The sequence below is a fragment of the Leptidea sinapis genome, chromosome 18 (assembly GCF_905404315.1).
Source record: "Leptidea sinapis chromosome 18, ilLepSina1.1, whole genome shotgun sequence".
NCBI lineage: Eukaryota > Metazoa > Arthropoda > Insecta > Lepidoptera > Pieridae > Leptidea > Leptidea sinapis.
Genome location: NC_066282.1, coordinates 13,750,326 through 13,763,978, shown reverse-complemented (window position 1 = coordinate 13,763,978; position 13,653 = coordinate 13,750,326).

The window sequence follows — 13,653 nt, the reverse complement described above, 5'->3', positions numbered from 1 at the left end:
CTCCTCTTGCCTGAAGGACCTTTCCACTGGGTAACTCTTATGGTCCACCTTCTATCAGCCATTCTCGCTACATGTCCAGCCCATTGCCATTTCCGCTTTTGGGCGAAGGTCAAAGCGTTTGTAGCTTTGGTGATGCCTTTTATCTTTGTGTGTCGTATTTTATCCATTTTCTTTATGTTTAACATGCTACGCTCTAAGCCTCTTTGACATGTATTAATTTTATGCATGTGAGAATTTCTAGGTCTGGCTTCCATAAGTTAGGCTTGGTAGTAGACATGTGTTCATAACTTTAGCTTTGAGAGTTTTTGGTAAGTAGCTTTTAAATATATCTTTTAGGTTCCAATATTTATTCCAGGTTTGTTGAATCCTTCTCTGGTTTTGCTGCCTTTCTCGAATCTTATCCTTTTCCCCAGGTAAATATAATCTTCCACATATTCTAAGGGATTACCATTGATAGTTATAGGTCTTTTTCGTGTATTAGTCATTATCGTAGTCTTCGTTAGATTCATTTCCAGTCCTACCTTCATACTCGCTTTTTGTAAAGATTCTATCATAGAATGCAGCTCGTTGGCTGTCTCGGACAAAAGTATCTGGTCATCGGCGAACCTCAAGGTGACTTAAGTAGGCGCCTTTTATATTGCGTCCTGTTTTACTCCAGTCCAACTTGTTCATGATGCTTTCAAGGATGGATATGAAAATAGTGGGTGAAAGCGGGTCCCCCTGTCTTACCCCTCTTTCTATATGGAAGGCGGGGCCTAAGGTTTCAAGCTTTATTCTTCCTATGTTGTTATTATATATACTTTTAATAACGTTTATGTATATATCTGGCACCTCTTGTTCTTTTAAGCTTTCCCATATGCTTAAGTGTGTAACCGAGTCGAAAGCTTTTTGATAGTCGATGAAACTTATGTATAGAGGTCTCTGGAACTCTTAATATTTCTCTATAATTAACTCGATGGTGTGAATGTGGTCGATAGTAGAGTACGTAGAGTTTGGGTCACCCTTTTTATATATAAGTATGATATCTGCTTCAGACCACTCTATCGGCGTTTCAGAACTTTGAAGTACAATATTAAAGAGTACTGTTAGTGGTGTTGCTAATATTTGGTAGGCATATTTTAGTGCTTCATTTGTGACTGTGTCAGATCCAGGGCTCTTTTCGAATTTCAGTTTCTTTATTGAGTTAATTACTTCAAATTCTTGGATTGGTTGTATAGAGTGGCAGTCTACAGTTTCTGTTTCTGTTTTGTCAGTAGTGGTAATTCGTGTATTGTCTCTATAGAGGTTTGAGTAGAATTCGGTTGCCGTGCTGACAATATCCATTCTATTATATATGTGTTTATCAAGGATTTTTAGTCCTTCTATCCAAGATCTGTTTATTCTAAGTTCTTTGTATGCTCTTCCTGAACTACCGTAAAGCTGAAGATATTTCTCTATTATTTCTTGTCTATATTTTGCATAATCCCTCTTGATATACTTATGAATAAGTTTATACAGTGCGGAGAGTTCATTTTTCATTGAGCGTGTTTTATTTTTAGTTTTTTGTAGTTCTTGTCTTCTTTTTAATAATTTTAGAGTGCTTTCTTGTAATATTTTGTGGTTTTTATTACCTTCTCTATTACTTTTCGTAAGGATATGACTTTGCTGGATGGCCTTTTTTATTTTATCGTAGGCGTTCTGCACAGGTTTGTTCTCATGGTTGGTGCGTTGACTGGGTGTCTCCGAAAGAAAGCATATTAGGTGTTCTTTGTATTTTGTTATTTCATCTATGTTTTTAAGTTGACTTATTTTCTTATTTGTGAAATTAGTTCTATTTTTCTTTTGCGTAGTAAGCTTGATTTTACACCTGATATGGTCGGCGATGGTCTGATGCGTAGTTGAGGTTCAAAACTTCTATATTTTGGCATAATTTTGGGTGATTTGAGAGGACGTAATCAATCTCGTTCTTGGTTTGGCCGTCTGGTGATCGCCACGTCCATCTGCGGTTTTGTTTTTTCTTGAAACAAGTATTTATAATTGTTAGCCTATGTTCTAGGGCGAGGTTAACCAGTCTATGACCATTTTTTTTTCTTACACCGTTTCCGTATTTTCTCATAATAATATGTTTGTTTTTTCTGGGGGTTCCGACTTTTGCATTGAAGTCTCCCATTAGAATAATGTGTGTGTGTGTGCTGTTTCTTATGCCTTTTCTATGGTCTTATAAAATTCGTCCTTTTCGTGATCTTTTGCTTCTTCTGTGGGTGAGTATGCTTGTATTATTGGTATCATGTTACCTTCGATGATGACCATATTGAAAATTGCTACTCGTTCTGTTATGCCAATAAAGCTTTCTATATTATTTTTAAGTGACTTGTGTATTATGAATCCCACCCCGTATAGACTGGGTGTGGACCCCATGTCACAAAGAATAAAAGTGCTGTGTTCTTCTATTTTGTGACCCTGTCGTCTAACTTCCGAAATTCCCATTATATCATAGTTAATTTTATTTAAGCATTCTTCCAGTTCTAATAATCGTTCGTATGATAATAGGGGTTTCACGTTGTATGTATAATATCTAATTGACGGTTTAACTTTTTCGTTATATTATAGTTAGTGAAGAATAATTTTTAAAGCCTCAGAGCAGATTATAAATATCTGTAATAGTTTAAGTTCCAGGATTAAAATTAAAGTTTTTGTGTGTTGCAATTGTCAATTACAATGAAATATAAATCACCAATCCTAAATCCTCTGTACATCAAACTTATAACAGAGTAGATACTTAGGTTTCTTGGTAAATAAATTTTTATGAAAAAAAGTGACGAGCAAGTCGTAAGACCTCATGGTAGATGGTAATCTCATCACCACATAGTGGCTCATCACTTTGAGACGTAAGATGTTCATTACACAATTCCACTAATTCAGTAATTTCACTAGCTTCGTCGTCAATCAATCGAAACAATAATTCTTAAACACTTGGGACAGAAAAAGGCACCACTGTGGTCCCACCCATCTAGCCAGCATTCTGTACAAAGAAGCCACTGGTTAAACTATCAGTAATAAAATATCGGTCATCAAAAATCCGAACATATCGTTATTAGTCAAACAATAAACAGATCAAGTGGTAACTGAATATTTGCCTTTGTTAGGAATCTATGGGTTTTAAGGTCGATGCCTTCGTAGCATAACTACGTCTGGAAGAAATAAATAGCATAGGCCTGAGTTTATTTATACATTACTTCAAAACTTCATTTAAATAAAACACTTTTAAAGGATTAAAACGCGTGTAATTGTAACGGTTTTACATTAGATGTTTGCGTAAACGTTACATTGTTATTTTAGTTAACCCGACGTTTCAAGACCTTTCCAGATCTCGTTTTCAGGGGGACTGCAGATGAAGTGAGTCAAAGATAGTATTTGTCATAGTTGTCATTATGAAGTTTAGCGCCATTTATTTCCTCGGAGGTGGTATTTGCTGTACACAGATGGTTTATGGTAAAATTTACTGACAGTGTCCTCTTCATTTTTGGTATGTGTAGTTATGGGTTTTAATTCAGAGATTATTTGATCCCAGGTGTTAGATAATTTTCGACCATCTTCTCTATTAATGTAAAGAAAATACTATTCAAAACTTCAATTTTATTATAAGACTTAATAAATCCTTAATAATGTATTTACAATAAATAATGTCAGTATGTATAAATAATGTAATCATAGTACCTATTAATATCACCTAGCATTGTGTGCTGTTGTCTTTTTCTGTTCGCACACCTGCACATTCACCCATTTCATTTTGCAAATAGAATATGGACTTAAACATATTCTAATATGGTTCTTGCTGAACCTACCTATTAAATTATTTCCACTCTTCGAAGTGTGCTATCATTTAGCTTTATTAGCGGTATACTATCAAAATACTTCAATCTAAAACATAACTACATTAATCTACAATATACTATCATAATCAAAAACCATCAGTTGGCACTTTTTACTGTTGTAATAAAGACCATGAATAGTCGAGTATGTTTAACAGATCGGAAGCCTTAACACCATGTTATCAGCGTAATATAATAACCATAACGCTAACGCCATCTATATAACAATCGGCTCTAGAACTATTGAGGCCCTTTATAAGGTCATCACATAAATATTGAAGAGCGTAGTTAAAATCAATTCACCCTGCCTTACTCCGAATTCCAGTCGATAGGTTCTCATCTTTACACTGCTTTTTACGCATCCACATCTTTGACAAAACTCTTACTCAAATCAAATAAACACAGGAAGGAGAATATCCACATATGCCTAGAATAAAAACAGCGCGTATCTTCCTCTACGATTCCTCGCGTCTGTAGGTATGTTTTCGTACCTAAATCACAGAATGACACACGCGCCTGCCATACTCCTTATTATGGTGGAGATTGTTCTCACTGTTTGTGATGATACTTTACATTTATATTAAAGAAATATTCAATACTGATTAAAATTACACCAACATGCTACCAAAACTTTGTATGCAAATTAGTCAAGTTTATGAACTTATCTAACCTGAAATATGGAATATACACAATGGCAGCACTATGACACTGGCCGATGGACTTGCATCCCGTGCCACTAAATAAATAAAAAAAAATTGTCGAATCACCATCCCCTATCGGCTATTACCTATTTGTGAATTGTGACTTGACATTAGAAAACTCACAATTAAGTGATAGGGGAAATTAAAATGATGATGTTTAAATTAAAAGAACACTAATTTTTGTACTAATAATTATCTTTTATTCACCTTCATTAATTATAATTAGAATATCATCGTATCATCTAAGAATTATTGTGGTAGTCTATAAATTATAATCTTTATTATCTTGGTACCTAGCCCAACTAAGGTACTATATAGAAATTACATGTGCACTGCAGCCTACCGTCTGTTTGCCTACAATACAGTTTCAACAATATTTTAGTATTGCTTCGAGCTTCCCTTCCTCTTCGAGAGAAAAGGCCATGATGAATTAGAGGCGCTGCAAGTTACATACATTTTTATTTATTTATCTTCTTACGATAATATTATTACAAATAAAAATGCAGGTATTTTTAATGACGTTATATAATCCTAATAAAAGTTATATGAATTTAATAACTACAATCTGTGTATTAAATAAAAAAAAATCTTATCATCATTATTACCTATGTATTGACGCACTTATACTATGGGAGCTTTCGCTATCAGCGTGTCGTTAAGAGTACAGGCCACGTCTTCATAACTGACCATTATCAAAGAAAATTTATTGAATTAGGCGGTATTTTGCGGAAATCCATAATAATGATGAAGATCTCTCGTATAGAGGCGAAACAGCCCCATAAGGCTCACAACATTTGGATGACCATACTTCGTCGTTCAAGGGGTTTAGGTCAGGGCTAGACGAGGGCCAGTCTTCAGCTTATATAAACTCCGAGACGTCGGCTTCCAGCCAAGCTTGGATAGGTCGAGACTGGTCTTGTCGTGGCAGTGTCTTGCTGGAAAGTCCAAGGGACATTTTCAAAAATCTTATAGCTAAGAGGTTTCACAACACGATCTAAGACAGTGTCGTGATACACTTTGGCTGAAATCTTCACTTCTTTATTGACAAGCTTTGTGATTCCATGATAGGGAAACCACTTTTTTTTGAACATTCGTGAAGCTTCTTTGGATTTTGAGTGTAGGTACACTTAATCATTTTGCTTATTGTAGTACTTTTCATTTGTATTTTTTTTCCATAAGTATGTAGATACTTTTCTTCCGCTTATCGGGACAGCTATTCTATCGAGTCACTCTTACTGTAGGGTTTGTTTTAGTTCATGACGTGCTGTATATCGACGATAAGCACAAGCTTAAGATCTTCTTTGATGTTACACGAAAGTCCTAGCAGAAATCTTTGTCTTGCGATAAATTTAATGTTCCTTGGATTTCGGCGATTTCTGAATGTAGCAAATTATTTAGTTCTAACAGCACGCGTGATCTATGGTCTTCGACAGTGGATGTATTGGTGTATCTATCGATATTAGTGTATACGAACATATGAGTGATATACAAATACAAAAAGTGTTTGTTTTCTTTACCAAGTATGTACATAAATCAATGTTTATTATTGGACCCTCCTTTTAAGCAATATAGCGCCTGTGTTAAAGACTCCTCAATTTATTATGTATACAATGATATGTACTTAGATTTTGAAGTGTCTTCTAAATGACCTTCGGCTCCAAACCCTCAGAAGGAAGGCATTTATGGAAGGCAATCACTGCAATTCTATTTGAGTTTGAAATTTCTAAACAGGTTTTAAACGCGTTCTACTGAATAAAAAATATAAAATTAGAACTTTTTAAGTTGATATTATATTAATGGCCAGGCTAATTAATATTACCTAGTATTATACCTTATAGCCTATAAGTTATTATACCTTAAGACACCTTAAGACTACAAAAAATATAATGTGATTAAACTTTAACCATAAAAAATATGACATTCGTACGCAAATATGCAAATAGGTACTATGTAGGTATAGAACTTACATTCGTGAACTGTCTTCAAGGTAACATACTGACGAACTATTCTTTGAGAGCAGTATTCTGAGAGCCAAGCGGACCGATCGCAATAGAAATACCCAACGGCGCTCCAGAACTGGCATTGCTGATGTGGGAGAAAAAACCGCCTGGCTAAAGTGGATCTCGGCTGGGCATATAATATGTTGGATGCACACAGATCGATGGGCACTGGTCGTAACGCATTGGGTGCTTCAAGACGTCGAGGCAGACCCCGAAAACGATGGCGGTGACGGAGACGATCTGGATGTCTATAATAAGCACTGGTCGGAGCTGCACAGGAGCCCTATTAGAAAAATCGAAATACAAAGATTCGGTTGACGGATCGTACATTTTCCTATTACGAAAGTGTTTCGGATCCGAAGATCGATACGAAGTTCGCCATTAGACATTTTCTCTTTCGTTTACCCTATTCCCAAATTCACTTGGCATTGACTTTTTCCGCTGTTTCACCTCACTTTTTATGGTTATGTCTATGGTTCCAAAACGAAATCCGTCTGCAATATTCGGATCCGAAAAACTTTGGTAAGGATTTAATTCGAAGTTCGTCGTTCTTTCGTTTCAGACCGAAACTTCGGCTTTCGATTTTCTTAATAGACCTCCAGGACCGAGATAAGTGAGGTAAACCTGGAGGACCTTTGCCCAGCAGTGGGATCCATTAGGCTAATAAAAAATAGTTATTGCTTTGATGTCCGGAGGTGCATTGATACCTACTGATTGATACGTTGCTAACCAGTGGGCAGTGAACTTTGATAGGTATACTTTTAGTACAACATAGGTAGTCCTCACAGTAATTATTCTCTACTAATCGTTATCTACTTGCAGTCATCGATTATATGTGTAGTAGATACCTATCAACCTCAATTATTCATACATAAGTTGTATCTAATTGTCTCCATGGGCAATAGTTATCCGGAACTCACGATCTATATACCTACTAAAATGAATATGGATTTATAACACACCCGGATGTAGGTAAATGCCGTATGCAACATTATTGTTATTTGATATTAATTCAATACCTAAGTATTGTTTGTGTTAGCAATATTGACCTCTATTGAATTGATTGTTTTTGGTGGCAATGACCGCAGCCTATGGGCTAGTTAGTCATGTGCCTGTATTCTCTTGTAACACCAGAGGAATCACAAGAGCGTTGCCGGCCTTATAAAGCTTGGAATAATCTGCTGCTAATTCCTGGGTAGTGGCTCGGATCCGCTTCCACAGTCTCCTTCAATGCATTGTTATTCGGTGGGCGGTCTTCCACGTGGTTCTTCAAAGAAAGGTTTCCATCACGAAAGCGTTTAAGCCAAAATACCACGGTGCGTTCATTAGCAGTCCCCTCTCCAAACGCAACATTGATATTGTTGTTGTATATACTGTATCTGCCGCGTTAGTTCCGCGTCTCGAATTTTCGAAGTATCTTTCTTGTCTAAACTGAATAAAAAAATGAACTAAAAATCGATAATCGAATGTTGCACATTTTTAAAAGAAGAACTACATAGGTACCATTTGAAAAAAGTTTTACTCTAAAATCTCAAACCATGAAGGCCGGCAACGCATTTCTTGACCCCTGGTGTTGCGGATGTTCATAGGCAGCTGCCTCACCACTCCCCCTCACGTGAGACTCTTGCCCGTTTTGCCCCCTCTTATTGTATAAAAAAGGCACGGTAGGCTAAGTTATATTTACATTGCACTATGTACGTATACAAGGTGGTGGTGAAAACTCGTGAAAAGAGTCATGCCCTATTTATAAAAAATCAATAACTGCATATTTAATTTTTTTAAATTTCTTGAACTTTTGACGGAAATCGACCCGAATGATTTAAAAAAAAATGCACCCTGTATTATTGAACCAATAGACTCTGTTGTTGATAAGGATCAATCTTTGCAAAGATATTATGTTATACTAAAAATGTAAGGAAATACCACTTTTTTTTGTTTTATTATTTTTACACGGAAGAATAGTTAGGCTTAATAATATAATATTGTATTTGTTTGATGCAATGACTAATTATTATGACAGTAATCACGACCAACATGTTCACTAACCTCCCAAGAACGCAATGAATTCAAGCTCTTAAACGTCGATGGATCCATTAATTATGGAATTTATGTTAATTCAGTTTATTTTTTATCATATTTTATGAAAAAAATAATAGATAAAACGCTTTTTAACTTTGAACACGATTCATATTTTGGACGCAGAACCTTAAACGCTTTGTCGTTATACCGTATATTACAGCCATTGTAAAATACTCTATAGTCTATTTGATTTGTAAGTGTTGCCGTTGAGTTTTTTATATTTTCTTTTTACGGCTTTTAAAGTAAAGACTTTTCTAAAGTTTTCCGAAGATATAATGGTAGATATAGTAACTTAAATATTTTTTTCAGCAAAATATCATTTAGTTTTAAGACTTGATCTTTGTTATTATATCAGTACGGAACCCTCCATGCGTAAGTCAGACTCGCTCTTATCCGCTTAAGGAAAGCTACGGGTCACCTAATCGCCTCTGCCTGTACACGCTTGCATAGCAAAGGGCATAAAAGCATAAAAGGCATTATTTTCTTCCAAATTGATTCCTTTAGAATTCTTTTTGATATCACTTCTAACACTACCACCGCTTCGGAAACAAATGGCGATCTGAGAGAGAAGAAGTTACCTTAATAAGCCCGGGACTATGCCTTTTCTCAACCAAACAAAAGCATTATAAAAGTGCAACATTGTTTTGACCGTATACAATACATAATAATTATGCATTAATAACAAGCAGTCGATTTTATCTTGTGCGTCAAAGATGAATCGGTTAAGCTATAATTAAATATTTAGGGCTGCCACCAGAGTCTATTAAAATAAAATACATAAAAGTATAACTATGTACTAACTTTTTGATATTATTAATAAGTAGAAAAAGAGTGAATATCCCATATTCTATGGCTTGCACAGTTATAAAAATGTGTTTTCGAAATGCCTTATCAGTAAATTTCTTAAGCTTCTGTCATAAAAATGGTGTGTACCTACTATTAAATTAAAACAACTTGTTTTTATTCTTTATCTTTTTAGTAGGTATAAGCATTTACCTATATAACTTTAATTGTGTATTCTGGTAGACTGTAGTCGTCTCGAGCCGCCATCAAAGTATATGTATATATACTAGCTGACCCAGTAAACGTTGTATTACCGATATTAAAATCGCGATACAAAAGTAACTGTTAATCGTAGACGGGTGAAAATTTGAAGTTACTCTAAGTTAATGCTGACTCATAATCAAACAAATTTAAAAAGAAAATTCAGAAAAATTAAAAAAAAAATTTGGCGTGCATTTAGGGGGATGAAAAATAGATGTTGTCCACTTCTCAGACCTACCCAATATACACTCAAAATTTCATGAGAATCGGTCAAGCCGTTTCGGGGGAGTTCAATGTTTAACACCATGACACGAGAATTTTATATATTAGATATATATTTAAATATTATATAATAATTCCTTGACTCTTCCTTTTCTTCTACTACCAAATTATCGTACAGTACTTAATTTACAAAATCTAACCGACGTCCCGACCTGGCTGGGGCAGAGGGCATCCACAGTGCATCTCCATCGCGATCGGTCCTGAGCATCTCTCTCAATTTCACTCTAGGTCTTTCCGATTTCTTTCGCTTCGTCAATGACAGTCTGCCACCAGGTTTGCATCTTTATCCAAGAAAACCCTACAAAATGTGTGTGTGTGTGAAAATTAGCTTAAAATTAATACAACTGTTAAATATTATTTCCATTTACCTAACAGGTGAATATGAGAACTTTATATTTTACTAGCTGACCCAGCAAACGTTGTATTGCCGATATTAAAATCGCGATACAAAAGTAACTGTTCATCGTAGATAGGTGAAAATTTGAAGTTGTATGTATATTTTAATGCTGATTCATAATAAAACAAATTTAAAAAAAAATGACAAAAAAATAAAAAATAAAAAAATCGTGTGGACCACCCTTAACATTTAGGGGTATGAAAAATAGATGTTGGCCGATTCTCAGACCTACTCAATATGCTCACAAAATTTCATGAGAATCGGTCAAGCCGTTTCGGAGGAGCACGGGAACGAACATTGTGACACGAGAATTTTATATATAAGATATGCAATAATTATTCACTGGCAGCCCTACATCTTATCCATATCAATCAATAAAGTACATACATAATTATTGTTTTTTTTTTTTGTTTTATGTATCGATTGGTGTCAAGGTAACCGTAGTCGATACTAACGAATATAAGTGGTGAATACCACGTGTCTGGGTGTACTCTTTGTCATCAACTAGTTAAAAAGACCTGTTGTAATAATGCAATTATGCTGCATAGTTGCATTACAAATTATGTTTGCGGTTTACGATTATTGCTGAAATATTCCAATAGTATCGAAATTGCATTAGTTTTATGTCATAAAATTATACCGAATGGTTGTGTCATTAATTAATTATTTTCTATCGTTAATTTCTGCGTTCCATTTGTTCAGCGGTTTGTGGTAGGAGTGTGCGTCAATCACCACTGCATATTTGGTACTGAACCAAGGTTTGGCATTCAAATTCTAGCTGCTAGAGTGCTACCTAGCTTTTGAGATTGAGTTGACACTAGATTCGAAACTACCACAGAGGTGCGATCAACGCTCAGGCTTGTCTGCGAGATATATTTTTATAATTTTGTAGTTATCTTGCATTTGCTTATAACTTAAGATAATTAATACCTCTATATATCGACCGTTCCCAATATTCATTCTATCTCTTACTTGAGATAAAAATCGTAACTATCGTTGACTTTTCTGTCCCAATAAACTTATCGACTGTAACTCACCTTATCCGTACACGCTGTCTATCAATGGGACGACCAGCGATAGAAGTTTGTATGGAAATTGCAATTCACGCGTCCCAATATAAGGCGTGAAAATTACTTTTCGTGTATATTGGAACAGCTTCAGATTATTGACAGCTAATTACTGACAGTAGAAGGTAGTAATTTATCACTATCTTTAGTTAGTATATTGGGAACCGCCGTAAGACAGTTGTGAAAACGTAAAAAAAAAATTTAGTTTAGAGTTAAGCTTTATTTTGGGCAATGCACAAACACAAAGTGTCATACAAATCGCGAGTGTAAGACGTAGCTTGTCACGCACATCAAACTAATATTCCTGGCCTTTTTTTATCGGTTGTCTAACACCAAGAGACTCTATCTAGACCTATAAATCTAAGCTAACATGGTTCGTCATGCTGACTAAATGATTTGCTGCGGCGTCGTGTGATAGCTTGTCTCATTCACTCAAATATGTGGCTAGTCCTTGTGTCTGTGCCGAGGGGAATATGGGACGAGACAAGCAGGACGTTCAGCTGATGGTTATTGATGCACGCTGCCCAATAAAATGCAGTGTCGCTCAGGATTCTTGAAAAACCTCAAAAAATATAAGCAGCACTACAACTGCGCTTGTTACCTTGAGACATAAGATGTTAAGTCATTTTTCCAGTAATTTCCATAGCTACGGCGCCCTTCAGACCGAAACACAGTAATGCTTACACAGTACTGCTTCACGGCAGAAATAGGTGCCGTTGTGATACCCATAATCTAGCCGGCATCCTGTGCAAAGGAGCCTCTCACTGGTGACTGGTAGACCTGTTATAGTTAATAAATCATTATATTAGTTGGATGCGATTACTAATTATGACAGTAATCACGATCATCATGTTCACGAAGCATCCTTACAACAATGGATTCAAGCCCTAAAGGTTGATGCATCCAATATACGATAATGTCTATTTATACAGTTTATTTTTAATTTATCTGATTACGATTTATATATTGATACCTTAGAAGCTAATGTGTTATATATTACCGCTGTTCTAAAATACATATTGATTTAAAAGAGTGGCCGTTGAGTCTCTAGTATACTCTTTTCACCAGCTCTACTTCCTCCTATAATAATAATCATTTATTTCGGACACTATACATCCATAAGTATTAGTTATTAAGTTAGTAACAATTTTTCTTAAAAATTTTGTTAGTACTAGTTATTTTCACAATAAGTTGCACCTAGCTAGAGGCGCATGCAAACCTATCCAATGCCTCAGCAGTGGGGAGTCCCACCTGCATGCCAACGCGCTTAGGACAGTGTTGGGGCTAGCCTGGAGCCTGTTCATTAATGATGCGCATCTTTTTGTAATGATCGCTTAAAAATCATCAACGCGCGCCTCCGCAAACATGCCGGATGCACTACAAAACCTAGGCAGCCCCATCACTACCCTAAACGCGTCATTATATTGCACTCGCAGCGCGTTGTATGCCATCTGCGTATAGCCGGTCCAAAGGCTGCACGTGTAAAATGATTGGCAATAAGCCTTAAACAGAGTTATTTTGACTTGTTCACTACAACTTGTTCCTATGGTAGATTTAGTAATTTAAGGCGCTATAGTCTTAAAAACTAACATTTTTGAAAATCTACTTAAAATACTCCAACAAATACTACGGTTCTAGTTTTTGACATGTTTATCTTCATTTCTTTATTTAAATTATTGAAGTTGCGAAAACACGATTACGAAAAAAAATCTCGATAGATTTATTTTTTTGAAAAATAGGCTTTTTAATTTGAATTGTTTTATATTATCATAAAACTATGATAGCTATCAACACAAAACTTATTTAATTCGATAGTTTACTAGTATTTTTAAATTTTCTTCGTGTGATTTATCAATACGCTTTGTGAATTAATTTATATATTTTTTTTTCGAAATAAGCCAAACGCGATGTCTTGGTTGCATGCTCGCTCATATAATGATAATAATCTTATAATGACGATTGAAAAGGTCTGAGTTGAAGACTATTTGAATAAAGTTTATTTTGACAAAGACTGCGGCGGAATGGTAGAACACATGGAGATGGGAGTCCCCTACCAAGGTATCAGCTTCATACACAATTGGAGAAGCTTAACGATGAATAGGTACGGTCAAGTGGTTTTTCATATAGTTTCTGATTTGTTTTTTTTTAAATGGCCTAAATTTTTGAAGTGACCGGCCTTTGTAATGCTCTACGCGATATGGATTTATTTTTGATAAATTAAATAACAAGAAC